At 37.2% G+C, this 11,942-nt stretch overlaps 1 long non-coding RNA gene across 2 annotated transcripts in view; it reads right to left on the bottom strand.

The window, feature by feature from the left end:
• LOC134476727 (uncharacterized) overlaps positions 1-10,478 on the bottom strand; it is a 139,800-nt gene extending 129,322 nt beyond the window's left edge. For both annotated transcript variants that reach the window (XR_010048532.1, XR_010048531.1), the window contains exon 1: positions 10,334-10,478. This is a non-coding gene — a long non-coding RNA (uncharacterized LOC134476727). The remainder of the gene's footprint in view (positions 1-10,333) is intronic.
• Between the last annotated feature and the right edge of the window lie 1,464 nt (positions 10,479-11,942).

An 11,942-nucleotide genomic window follows, 5' to 3' on the forward strand; every position in this document is an offset into this window, starting at 1 on the left:
AAAGGAAACGTCTAAAACGGGAAGTTGGTAACCATTGTTAATTTCCTCTTATCGTATTTTGATTTTCTGTATCACTTTCATTGTTTTGTTAGGTTTGATTTTATTCTGTCTTGTTTTGTTTGGTTTTATGTCAGATGGTATGGGCAGCTATTTTGAAGATAGCAAGATATATTACGGTAGCCATTGTTGATTTCCTATTGTTAGGTTTTGATGCTCACTAACACTTCCATTGTTTTGTTTTGATTGGTTTTGTTGTGTTTCATTTTGTTTGTTATGTCTGATGGTATGGACAGCTTTTTTGAGGAAAATAGGAGACATTGTGGTAGCCATTGTTGATTTCCTGTTGTCTTAATTTGAGGACCTGTGTCACTTTCATTGTTCTGTTTTGATTGTTTTTATTCTGGTTTTTTTGTTGTTGTTGTTGTTGTTGTTGTTGTTGTTGTTGTTGTTGTTCTTCTTCTTCTTCTTCTTCTTCTTCTTCTTCTTCTTCTTCTTCTTCTTCTTCTTCTTCTTCTTCTTCTTTGGTTTTATTCTCTTTAAAAGAAAAAAAGAAAAGAAAAGAAATTGCTATCCTCCTGCCTTAGCCTGCCAGAATGCTAGGATTACAAGGATGTACTACCACATTCTGCTGAAACTACGTATTTTAGCAAACATCCCCTTCACTTACTGTTCTGAGATGGAGTGGGCCAAAAGCAAAGTTGCCTGGATTTAGAAAGTTGTTTTCTAGAGGTTTTCACTAAAAATCTGAGAGTCAGCAATGCTGAAAGTTTTCTTTTTCCCTAATCCAGGTACTGACAACACATGCTTATGACCAATACTCACCCTAGTCCTTTATTATGAACTCTGTTAGTTAAGAACTTTTTTTAATTTTTAAACCAAAAGAGAAAATTTATTTACAATGTTGTTTCACAGAAGTAACTGATACAACTATGTGATTACAGCTGATTTTTTTGTTCTTAAGAAAATCTGTCTGGAATTATAGTAAAGGCAGAAGCAGAGGATTGCTTGCACAAAAATGTAAATATTCTCCTGATAATCTTCTGTGTACAAATTGCTTTCCATCACATTAAGATTTTTTTTTTCTGGAGGACAGGTTCACATGGTGAAAGAAGTGAAAAGCTATTGTAATTTTAGAGCTACACAATTTTTAAGAAAGCATACCTGCTTTAATTTACGTTTTTCAATGACCATATAAATTATAATTATAGATGCCAGAGATTGAGTCTCAATTTTAGCTCCACATATTTGCTCAGAAAGGAGTCTATATGCCAGACCTTTGTTTATCTTCAAGTAGGGATTGTAGTCAGACCTCTCTCTGTCTCTTTTATTGGAGTTAATTCACTGAAATCTTTCATTAACACTTAGAGAAAAATATAATTTTTGTGATTGTCTACTCTTGTATTATTGTACAGATTGAAGACCTCAAATCTGAAAAATCTCAAGTCATAATCATAATTTCTGTGACTGGCTACTCTTATATTGTCCTACAGGTTGAGGACCTCAAATCTGAAAAATCTCAAGTCCAAAATGTTCCAAAATGCAAAACATTTTGAACACTGACAGATGCCACGAGAGGGAAATTTTGAACTGGTATCATGAGTCACAGTCAAAATGCAGCCACATAAAACGTATTATAGAAAATTACCTCCAGGCTCTGTGTATAAAGTACATATGAGAGGCATAAATGATCTTTGTGTTTTGGTTCTAGTCCCAACATATTTCACTGTATATGCCAATTTCAAAAAAAGAATTTGAAATGCAAAACACATTTGATCCCAAGGAATTCAGACAAGGGATACTCAACCTGTATCATGAAATAAGCTATGAATTGGGAAACATTCCCTTGGATTATTTTTCCTGTCACTGTGGACATGCCACCTGTATTAATAATTTGAGACCTAACAACTTTTAATAGATTTCATGCCAGCCTTTCTTTGTGGCCCTACCATGGCACTTACATTGCCTAACTTTAGATTTCTCTGCAAGCTGTGCATTGTGCAGTTGTCCTAGTGGTTAATTGCTTACCTCTGCCTGATCATCTTTTCCCTTGAATGAACACTTACATCCCTACTTGCTCCTGCATCTGTGTAAGAACTAATTTCTGTATCAAATCTCATTTTATTGGCCTTATACCAGTTCAGTTTCCCTGACTGAATCCTTACTCAGGGAGAGAAGTAAGAACAAATGGAAACAGGAAAGGAAGAAGGATTAGAAGGATCAATGTAGCAGAGAGTTTGTGTGTTGCCTGAAAGAACTTAGCTGTTCCTACATCTACAGCAGTGTCACGTTGTGATTGTTTCTTGCTGAGGATTAAGCACTGAGTCTTAGTCCCATTGCTAACATTTATTATGTGACCTTGGATTGGTCACGTTCACCTTTATCTGTGGTTGCATCTCCTTTTGAAAGCTTACTATCTTTCCTTACACCCTTATACGAAGGCTACCGTGGAATACAGACTTTCATTTCTTCCTCTGCAATCTTGAACATACACATCAGCTCATCACAGTCTTTGTTCTTATCTTCACCAAAAGTAAGACAAGACTATCACTTTGGCTGCCTTTTGGCAGAACCAGAGTTAAAAAGAGAAGAGCACTAGCAACACCAGGCTGTTGGGAGGTTTTGAATTCTCTGTGGCTTTCTATAGTTTCTTTTACACCAGTTCCTCTTGACCACATAGTCAAGAGCTGGTTGGACCACTCTTTCCTCGGAAAATGAATGCATATTCAGGTTAAGAAACCTCGTCTGGATCCTGCTAAGCATCCTGTCCAATAAGTTCTCAACCACAGTGAAACAACATCCCATTCAGGGTGATGATATGAAAGAGCAAAACCAAGATCTGCTGACAGCAGATCTCAGTCATACCAATCTGTCTCTTTTAAACTGATTGTTTCTATAGTCTGCTCTCTTTCCTTTGCCTTGTGGAAAGGGAATGGAAGTGTAGGAGACCTGAAAGCACCAGAAATAATGATGGGAGGAAAACACACCAGAGCTGGAAAAGTGTTGTTTATTCATGAGATCAGAGATCCAGTTTTTGAATTGGGAAATAAAACACTAATGAACTGCTGGGCATTGATTATAAAATTATGAGGTAGTACTGGCAATGTTGTTCCAAATGCCTTTCCTTAGAGACACGGGGTATAGCCAAAAGATGGAACACTGGACTGTGTTTCCTCTTCACACTTTAGCTAGTGGAATTACATACCATCTACTTCATACTTTATAAAATTCAAAGGGATGTTTTATTAAAATTAGAATTATTTTGCTTAAATAAAAAATGATGACTAAAAACAAATTACACTAATTGTTCTTTAGGATAATTCACAGCTATAAATGCTATGAAATCTAAGTTCTTTACAGGCAAATCTCCACTTCTTAGTAGAAACTGTGCCTGCAAAATCTCTTGTATTGGAACATTAATGAAGTCTCTACCTTAATTATCTTAATTAGGGAACAAGAGATATAGAACTTAGAACTAAGGGAAGAAAAATTAAAATCTCCCTTTTCTATTGTTTCTTATAAGTTCAGGGGGTCAGAGAAGCAAATGAAAAATCATAATAAAACACAATACATACTGGTAAATGTTGCTATATTGTAAGAATATAAAAGACTCCATCCACTTGGCTATAGGGCTTTGGAAAATATTATGCAATAGTCTTCTATTTCTGCAACAGACTGACCTGCACATTTGCTTTTGTTTGGGTTCATATTCAAATGGTTTCTTCATTTTATGGGTAAAGAGAACCATCCTTGAATATACAAAGCAACAGAACAGAATGAGGCCAGTAGGGATGGGAAGTGTGCAACAGAGTATTCACAAAGGAGAAAATCCACCTATGAGCAATTCAGAATTGGCTATATATTGCTTTACTGTCAAGTTGAAGAAAATCTTATGAAGACTTTCCAAATGTGTCCTTTCAAGTACACAATCAGTACATTATGTTAATGTAAAAAATAAGTATGATGGGGAGAGAGATACGCTTTCCAGGTGCCTAAATCATTGCATCATGTTCTTCTACAACTATGAAAAAAGGTTTGCATTTACTCTCGACACATATTTCATTTGGCTTGTTGACAGTTTATGAAGGGCAAGAAGAATTTCTCCCTCTCGTGTCTGATCAAGTGCAGAAAGAGAAGTGCCAGCAATTAACTTAAAACTTTGGCAACAGTGGTGTCCCATGCCTCATTTAACAATAGGTCTGCAATTTCTGACCCTATAATGATGTCTTTCCTCAGCAACCTATTCCCTCAGTTATCCAAGGCTCACTTGTCATAAGTTTGCAACCTTGAACCTCTCTTTGCCTCCATAAATTTCCAAAAGTACAAACCTTCAAGCCATTTATGAAATCGTGGAACTTTTGTACAAAGCATGTATGTGTATGGGAAGTCTTGCCTATACTGAGCTGGATTTTTTCAAAGCCACAAAGCATAAGGATTTGCCATTTTTTTTCAAAATAAGCATTATGTAATTCAAAATCTATATGCTTATAGACACCGTTAATTTTCTAATTAATAATGATCGTAACTAATAACTCATTGCATATAAACTTGATATAGCCTAAGTATTTTGCAAATCATTGTGTTTGTAGCTTTTGTGTCTTCATTTGCAATATTCCCGGCCCTCCAGCTTGGGCTATAACTTTAGTGCAATTAAACAAGACAACACAAAATTTATGTGATGCATTACCAATTGCTAGATTTCTATGATTATATTTAACTCAGAGTAATCCTTTTAGGTTCATTCTAAATTCTACACTCTCTATGAAGGCAATCACCATCTCAATTTGTACGTACCTTTCCTTCTATAAATAAAAAATATTCAGTTCATTAATCTCCAATTGAACACTTAAAATGTACCATGACCATATTAGGCTTGGGGTATTGCTCAGTGGTTAGAGCACTTCCCTACGAATGCATGAGGCCCTAGGTTTGATCCTTGGCACTGCAAAAAGAAAAAAATAATCAAAGTATGCTAGTATTATGTTCATATATACAAATACATTGCCGATGTAGCATATTAAATACTACATTTCTAATATTCCTATGTCTGGTATTCTTTCCACAATGGCAGTGCAACTATTTCATCTCCCCCAAGAACAGAATCATTACTTAGTTTTACTTTCTTTCACAAGACACAGAAACAGTCCCTGATTCCTTTATTCCATGTGCATTCATTTAGCAGATATCTGAGGAACAAGTGCTATATGTCAGACTCTGTATTGGCTACCAGGATACATGTCAGGACAGTGCCCTCAGGTAGCACAGTTTAATGGAAAACCAAACAAGATCATATGTATTTACAAGGCAGAGAAAATTGTAAGCACAGAACAATGAAAAGATACATGGGAAAGATGCTTAAACTGTAAAAAAGTGGAAGACTGAGGGGATAAGGGGCGTGTGGGATATAGTCCAACGAAACAAAAGCTTATAAACAAAAATTTGGAGGAGGAAGAAAGTGCACCACAGTATTCAGATAGAAGGCACCCAGAAACTGTTTATTAGTGACAATGGGAAAACAGAAGAAACAAGGAAAAAGGGCAGAAGTTAAGTTAGCGGAAGATAAATTTTGTTTCTCCATTTTAACAAGACATTAAAAAATATGTGTAATTTTTGAAGCTCTTTGTTGAATATCTCCTTTAGAAAACCACTCTATAAACACACAAATAAAAATGAATTGCAAAATATTGGATTCATTTTTAAGGAGGGTGAATAAGACTCTCATTAAAAAAAGAAAAATGTTTAGCTACCTGAGGCAACCTACATTATACAGAGAGCTAAATGTCTTTATCTCTAATGATGAGTGTATTTTACTCACTAAAATAAGACTTGATTGTACCTATCCTTTCTAGAATCCCTGGGGGCTGGGTAATTCCATGATGGTTGTATTCTTCTTCCATTAAATAATCATGTATATGTTTGGAAGACAGGGCATAAAAGTAAAATACTAAGAACAATAATTAAACTATTCTGTTTATTGTATAGCAATCAGAGATTCTTAGCAGTAGTATTTTCTAATGTAAACAATCATATAAATAGGCAGAATAAGTTGCTTTCCTTAGTTCAAAATTATTAGGAAACAAGTATAAAACCATTTATTAGTTATTAAGAATGTATTTTTGTACTTGAAAATACACTAGGGATTCTATCTATTCCTTCATAAACATGGCCACCCTGAAAGTTACTATGTTTTACATTTGAATGTACTCAATAAGTATTTGTTAAGTGAGTGAATAAATGTTTCTACTTTATAACCAATTCAATTTAATCATCTAACAATAAAAATTAAGCTACATCTATGTGCCAAGAACCTAACAAATCTTGCAGCTTCTTAGGAAGCTAAACATAGCAGGATCTCATAGCAAACACTCACTCAAACGTAACTCACCTATGTTACTTGATGTTTCCTAAACGATAGCGTGAATCATAATTACCTGAATGGATGTAAGCAAGAAAGACATAAATGTCCCAAAACATTAAAGACCTTCTAGGAGAAGAAAACAGCACAAAAGGAATCCATGCTGCTTCATTCTGAAAGAAACAACCAAAATAAGCATTTTGCTATCGATGTGTACAGATAGTAACTTTCATTCTCAACTTCTAGACTTTTCTACACTGCTACCTAGTTCCCTGAAGCCAAATGGAAGAAAGAATGCAGTAAGGAAAAGAAACAAACCATCACCACTCTTGGCCTAAACCATAAAAGAGTTGGGATAAATTCGATGGATGTAATCAATGGATCTAACAAAATAATTTGAGACTTTATGGCTTATTGATCTAAGAACTATGCCTGAGAGGTGCCCATCTATCACCTCTGAGGCCAGGGAACTCCCAGACAAAACACTGTTTGTGCTGCAAATCACAGCTACCCTTCTGAATTCAAAAGTCCGATGGCTCTGTCTACCAGAAAAATCACAGCCAGGCCTGACAAGGTATTCTTCCTGCTGGAAAAGAGAAAGGAAAGGACAGTTCACAGGCATGATGCACTAGAAACTGGATGTTCTCCATGAGCATAATCCTCACCATGACCTTCTCAGCTAAGCAATGAAATCCTTATTCAGGGACTAAGCGGAGTGACATGCAGTACAGCCAAGGGATTTACCAGATCACAGCTAAGTTGCACCAGAATATTAGATCTCTACCTCATTCTTCCTTTGCACCCAACTCCCTGGAAGCCACACGAATATGTCCTGTGAGAGTGACTCTATGCCAAAGGATTAAAATACCTACACAACAATAGTTTATGATTTCAATTCTTGAAGTATTCCTTTATCAAAGAAAATACACTCAGCATAAATCCAAGGTGCTAACCTTCTTCTAAATGATGGATATAACAGTAAACAAATGTAGACAAAGACCTTGCCTTCCTGAGTATAGCCTTTGATGTAAGAGACAGTAAATGTCTAATAAGTAAGTATGTATATAACAAGTTTACTTAATGTATATCCGGTAGTGTGAAGCAAAATCTTTTTGCTGATCATCAGGACATTTCTAATATGCTAAAGCCTTCTTCTTGACCCACTGTGTCCCTGAAATCTATGGCCCAGAGTACAGCTTTTTATTTATTTCTAAGTATTGTCAAACAGTCTTATTTCCAAGAATTTTAAATTTCAACCCAAGTTAATATCACTATAAAATAAAGTATCCATTTATCACCCATTTGTAGGTTTTAACTTGTCCTTTATCTTGGACTACATAGAAAAGGTAAAAGATGTGGTTAGATTCTTAGTTTGTCATTTTTGGTTCTCATCTTCTTGCCAGACTCCTCCAGGCTTAGCAGAGTGAGGAAAGAAGAAAAGGATGATAGTGAAGGGGAGAGCTGTAAACCAGCTCTTTCTTCCATGAACAAATTTGTAGGTCCTTTGGTAATTTCATCTCACCAGAGACCTATCAGAACCATTTCTGCGTAAGAGTGTTGTCTCTCAGTGAGGTCCCTTCTGACCTCCTTCACCCACTCACCCACCCTCTTAACCCACAGTCCTGCTGTAGCCTTCAACACTCCACCCTCAACCTTCTTCTGGGTTTCTTCCAGGAACAGCAAGGAAGTTCTCTTGGTTAAGGTCCTCTTCAGATCGACAGCTGTGGACACAGTCTAGGTCTTCAAGCCTTTAGGAAAGCGTGAACATCTTTTTGTACCCTCAATGAAGGAGGCTCGTTCTCACTCTGGTCCTTCCTCCTTGCACTGCCCTCCGGGAGGCTCCATCCACCTTCTCGCCTTACAACTCCATGGACAAGAACCTGACTTTAGTCCCTTCAACTGCCCATGTCCACCAGAACCCAGGGCACAGGTCACATTTCCTGGGCAGTTTGCTTACTATTTACTTGGCTTATGTTACTAGGAAATTCCTTTCCTCCAGGAGGTGGAATTCAATACAGGTGTGGCCATTAGCAGCTCTCTGCCATGATACTTTCTCTTGAATCTCCTTCTAATAGAATGTTTCTCCCCTGCCCCGTTCTCTTACGGTAGGCACTGGGCAGATAGATGGGTCTCTATCGTAGAGGTCTGAAACCTTCTTTATAACTTAACAATGAATAACACTCCATGCTGTCATCTGGTAGCCTCAGATAAATCTAAGAAAACACAAATTTGTCCATAGGATGCTATGCATATAATTTCAGAGTAACATGATATGTGAAATTAAAAAGCATAGAAAAAGACAATGTCAAAGGAGCCAGTTTTAGGGACAACTCTACAGAGGACAGTAAAAGAAGGAAAGTCATAGAAAAAGGCACTGTGGCAAAAATTTACATGGAGTGAAAGAATGAGCCATACAGCATACAGAGATTGGGGAAGGGCATGAAGCAGAGAAAACAGAAAATGTAAAAACTCTACAGTAGAAATCAGCTAGGATGAGAGAAGTGGATACAGCCTAAATCACACTGAGCCTTCCAGATGACAGAAAGACAGACTTGATTCACAGTGATGGAAGTCACTGGAAGGTGTGAGCTGAGTGGTGTTGTGAAACTAGTTTTTGTGTTTCGGGATAACCTTGGCTGCTACATGATTAACAGATGATAGATTTATAACCACGCACATGGTCAGACTATGTTCAGGACCTACTGAGAGCATCATGTTTGCTGTGTGTGTTCAACTTAATTATAAAACTTGGACCCACAGCACAATGGAAGAACAACATGGGATTCTGTGTACCCTTCTTCCACTCTTCCCTTCGACATTATCCACTCCAAGGTGTAGAATTTCAGGCTAATAGCTCAGGCGAGTAGGGATGTACTCAAGGTCACAAAGATAATTTCTTGCATTATATTAAAGTTAATAAGTGTTAAATTATTCAAAGGAAAAGTTGTAGAGGAGGAGTGTTTTGACTCTGCTGCTGAGTAATAAATTATCTCAAACATGGTAGCCTAAACTAAAAACCACAATTTCATAATATCTAATGGCTTCTGTAGGTCAAGAATTCAAAAATGACTCAGTTATATGATCTGATTTCAGGATCTCCCCTCTAGCTACAATCAAATGGTAGCTGGAGCTAGAACATTTGGAACAGAGATTGCTGGTGACAGATTAGATAGCTACCTCTCCCTTCTCATGATTTCTCAGAAAGTCTCCACGTGTTTTCTCAGTCTGAGCTACTTTGGCTCCTTCTCATAGCATGACTGCCAAATGGCCATCAGTCAGCTCGTTTGAAGGCTTGTGGCTCTAGTACAAGAATTCCAGATAGCCACACTGAAGTTCTATCATACACGGTGCATCCTATTGACTGCAAGTGGATGGGAGTCCCTCCAAGACGCCAGAGGAAGGAGTGTAGCTCCCGGGTTAACCTCATCTCCACAGCGAAAGAGTACTAAAGTCACGAGAGAGAGAGAGAGAGAGAGAGAGAGAGAGAGAGAGAGAGAGAGAGAGAGAGAGAAGAAGAAGAAGAAGAAGAAGAAGAAGAAAAAGAGAGAGAGAGAGAGAGAATGGGAGACATTGTTGCAGCCAACTTTAGAAAAATACATTTTACTATGTGACAACTAAAGTAGAGGATAAAGAGCACAGATAAAAATGCAGAGGGACAACAATCAAAAGCATTTGTTGGTAAACCAAAAAACTGTAAGAGTGAAATTAAGGTATTTACAGGCCATAACACAATGGCCAAAAGTAATAACTGCCTGAATTAGATGCCCATGCTCCCAAAACTCTATATAAACACACACACACACACACACACACACACACACACACACACACACACACGTTATAGCCTCCAGAATCCTCTAACCCAAAACAAGCATGACATCTACCTTAATCAGCACTCTCTACTCATAGCTAGTGTAGTAACTGGCAGTGGCCCGCCACAGATTCCATCCACACTTGTATAAATGGAGAACTTCCTCTGACCTGCTGTTGAAGGCTTGCTGATGGGTGTCCTCTCAATTCAGGGCAAAGTAATTTCTCTGAAATCCTGTTGCCATCCATCCCCTCACATGCACAGCCTGAAGAGGGAGAGTTGCAAAGTGCATGGCTTTCATGCTAGTAGACTGGACTGGCTCCAGCTTCCTACGCGTAGTGACCTTGTTCTGCCATTTGATGTTAAATATAGAACGTAAAGGGCAGGGTGAGAACTCCAGAGTCCCAGACAAATTCTAATTCTTCCTGTCTCACCATCTATCACCATCTGCTGATTTATTTTATGGTGCTTATCACACGGTGCTTAGTTATTTCCAGTTTCTTTATTCTGCTACAAGTTAATCTACTTTTTTATAGTGGGACATTACACTTAATATTATCACTGTTAATGACTCAATAAAATCTCCGAACTTGTTTTTCTAAAACACTCAGAAAATCAGAAACTGGAGTAGAATACATCAAATTAGAGAAAACAATTTTGCATATGAGTTGTCCAAAAGAGGAAACAAATAAACCACATACATTGTGGAGAACACATACATTCTGCCCAATCTCTGGTGTCTTTCACATCTTTCCTCAACAACATTATGATTTTCAGGAGATTGGACCAGAAAGTACTGTTGTACAGGTGTTGAGAAGAGCTACATTAAACTCTGAAAATTCCACATTGAAATGTATTTCTTCTCTCCTTCTGTGCAGAGTAAGGCCATTGAAAACTAGTTCTGTAATCTCGGCAGTCACTCCAGACCTTAGTTCTTGATCTATTTACTGAGAAGGCGAAGCAAGTGACTCCTCAGTGTGCTTTTAGGTTAATGATTTGGTAATCTGAAATATCGTCAGCCCTAGATCTCAGTTAATCGAATACTTCCTGCTGTAGCATATTCTTCCTGTCAATTCAATTAAGTTGCATAATAATTATAATGGTAATATCTTTTATTATTAGACTTCACCCATGATTTCCTCTGCTCTTATTGTAACTTCACAATGCTTCCCCAAAGTAACAAATGACTCTCTTGTCTATTTATATTTTGGAGGGATGATGCTGAGGATTAAACCCAGGGTGTTCACACTCAGATACATTCCCAGGCCATGTCTTATTTATTTTGTGGTAGAGTCTAACTAAGTTACTAAATTGTCCACCTTCAAACTTGCAATAAATACTACTATGCAACCTCCCCAAGTGCTGGGATTCCAGGCAGGTACCACCAAGCCTGGCTGATCTACATTTCTATGCTTTATTAGGCATAAATCATTGAAGCAATTACACGACAGGCAGAGGCTCTTCTATATTATATGTAGTTATTTTTTTCTTTGAATATTATTTTTCTTGAACTTATTTTTGGATCATTCCATATTAAAAAAACTATAGAAATGTAAATTATTCAGTGTATTTTCCCTGGAGTATTATCACAACCTTTCAAAGACAAATAAAAGAAATCTAACCTTAATGGCGGGTCAAGACAATGATAAATGAATCTAAACATAATACCTCATGTATTTAGAATACTTTCAAATTTAAGAAACACTTTCGCATATGACTTCATCTGACTCTCAGAACCGAGATGTCTTAGCTCCTTGTCTCTTTGCTGAGACAAAATAC

The sequence above is a fragment of the Cavia porcellus genome, unplaced genomic scaffold (assembly GCF_034190915.1).
Source record: "Cavia porcellus strain 051 isolate PalLab524CR breed Dunkin Hartley unplaced genomic scaffold, mCavPor4.1 scaffold_7, whole genome shotgun sequence".
NCBI classification, from domain to species: domain Eukaryota; kingdom Metazoa; phylum Chordata; class Mammalia; order Rodentia; family Caviidae; genus Cavia; species Cavia porcellus.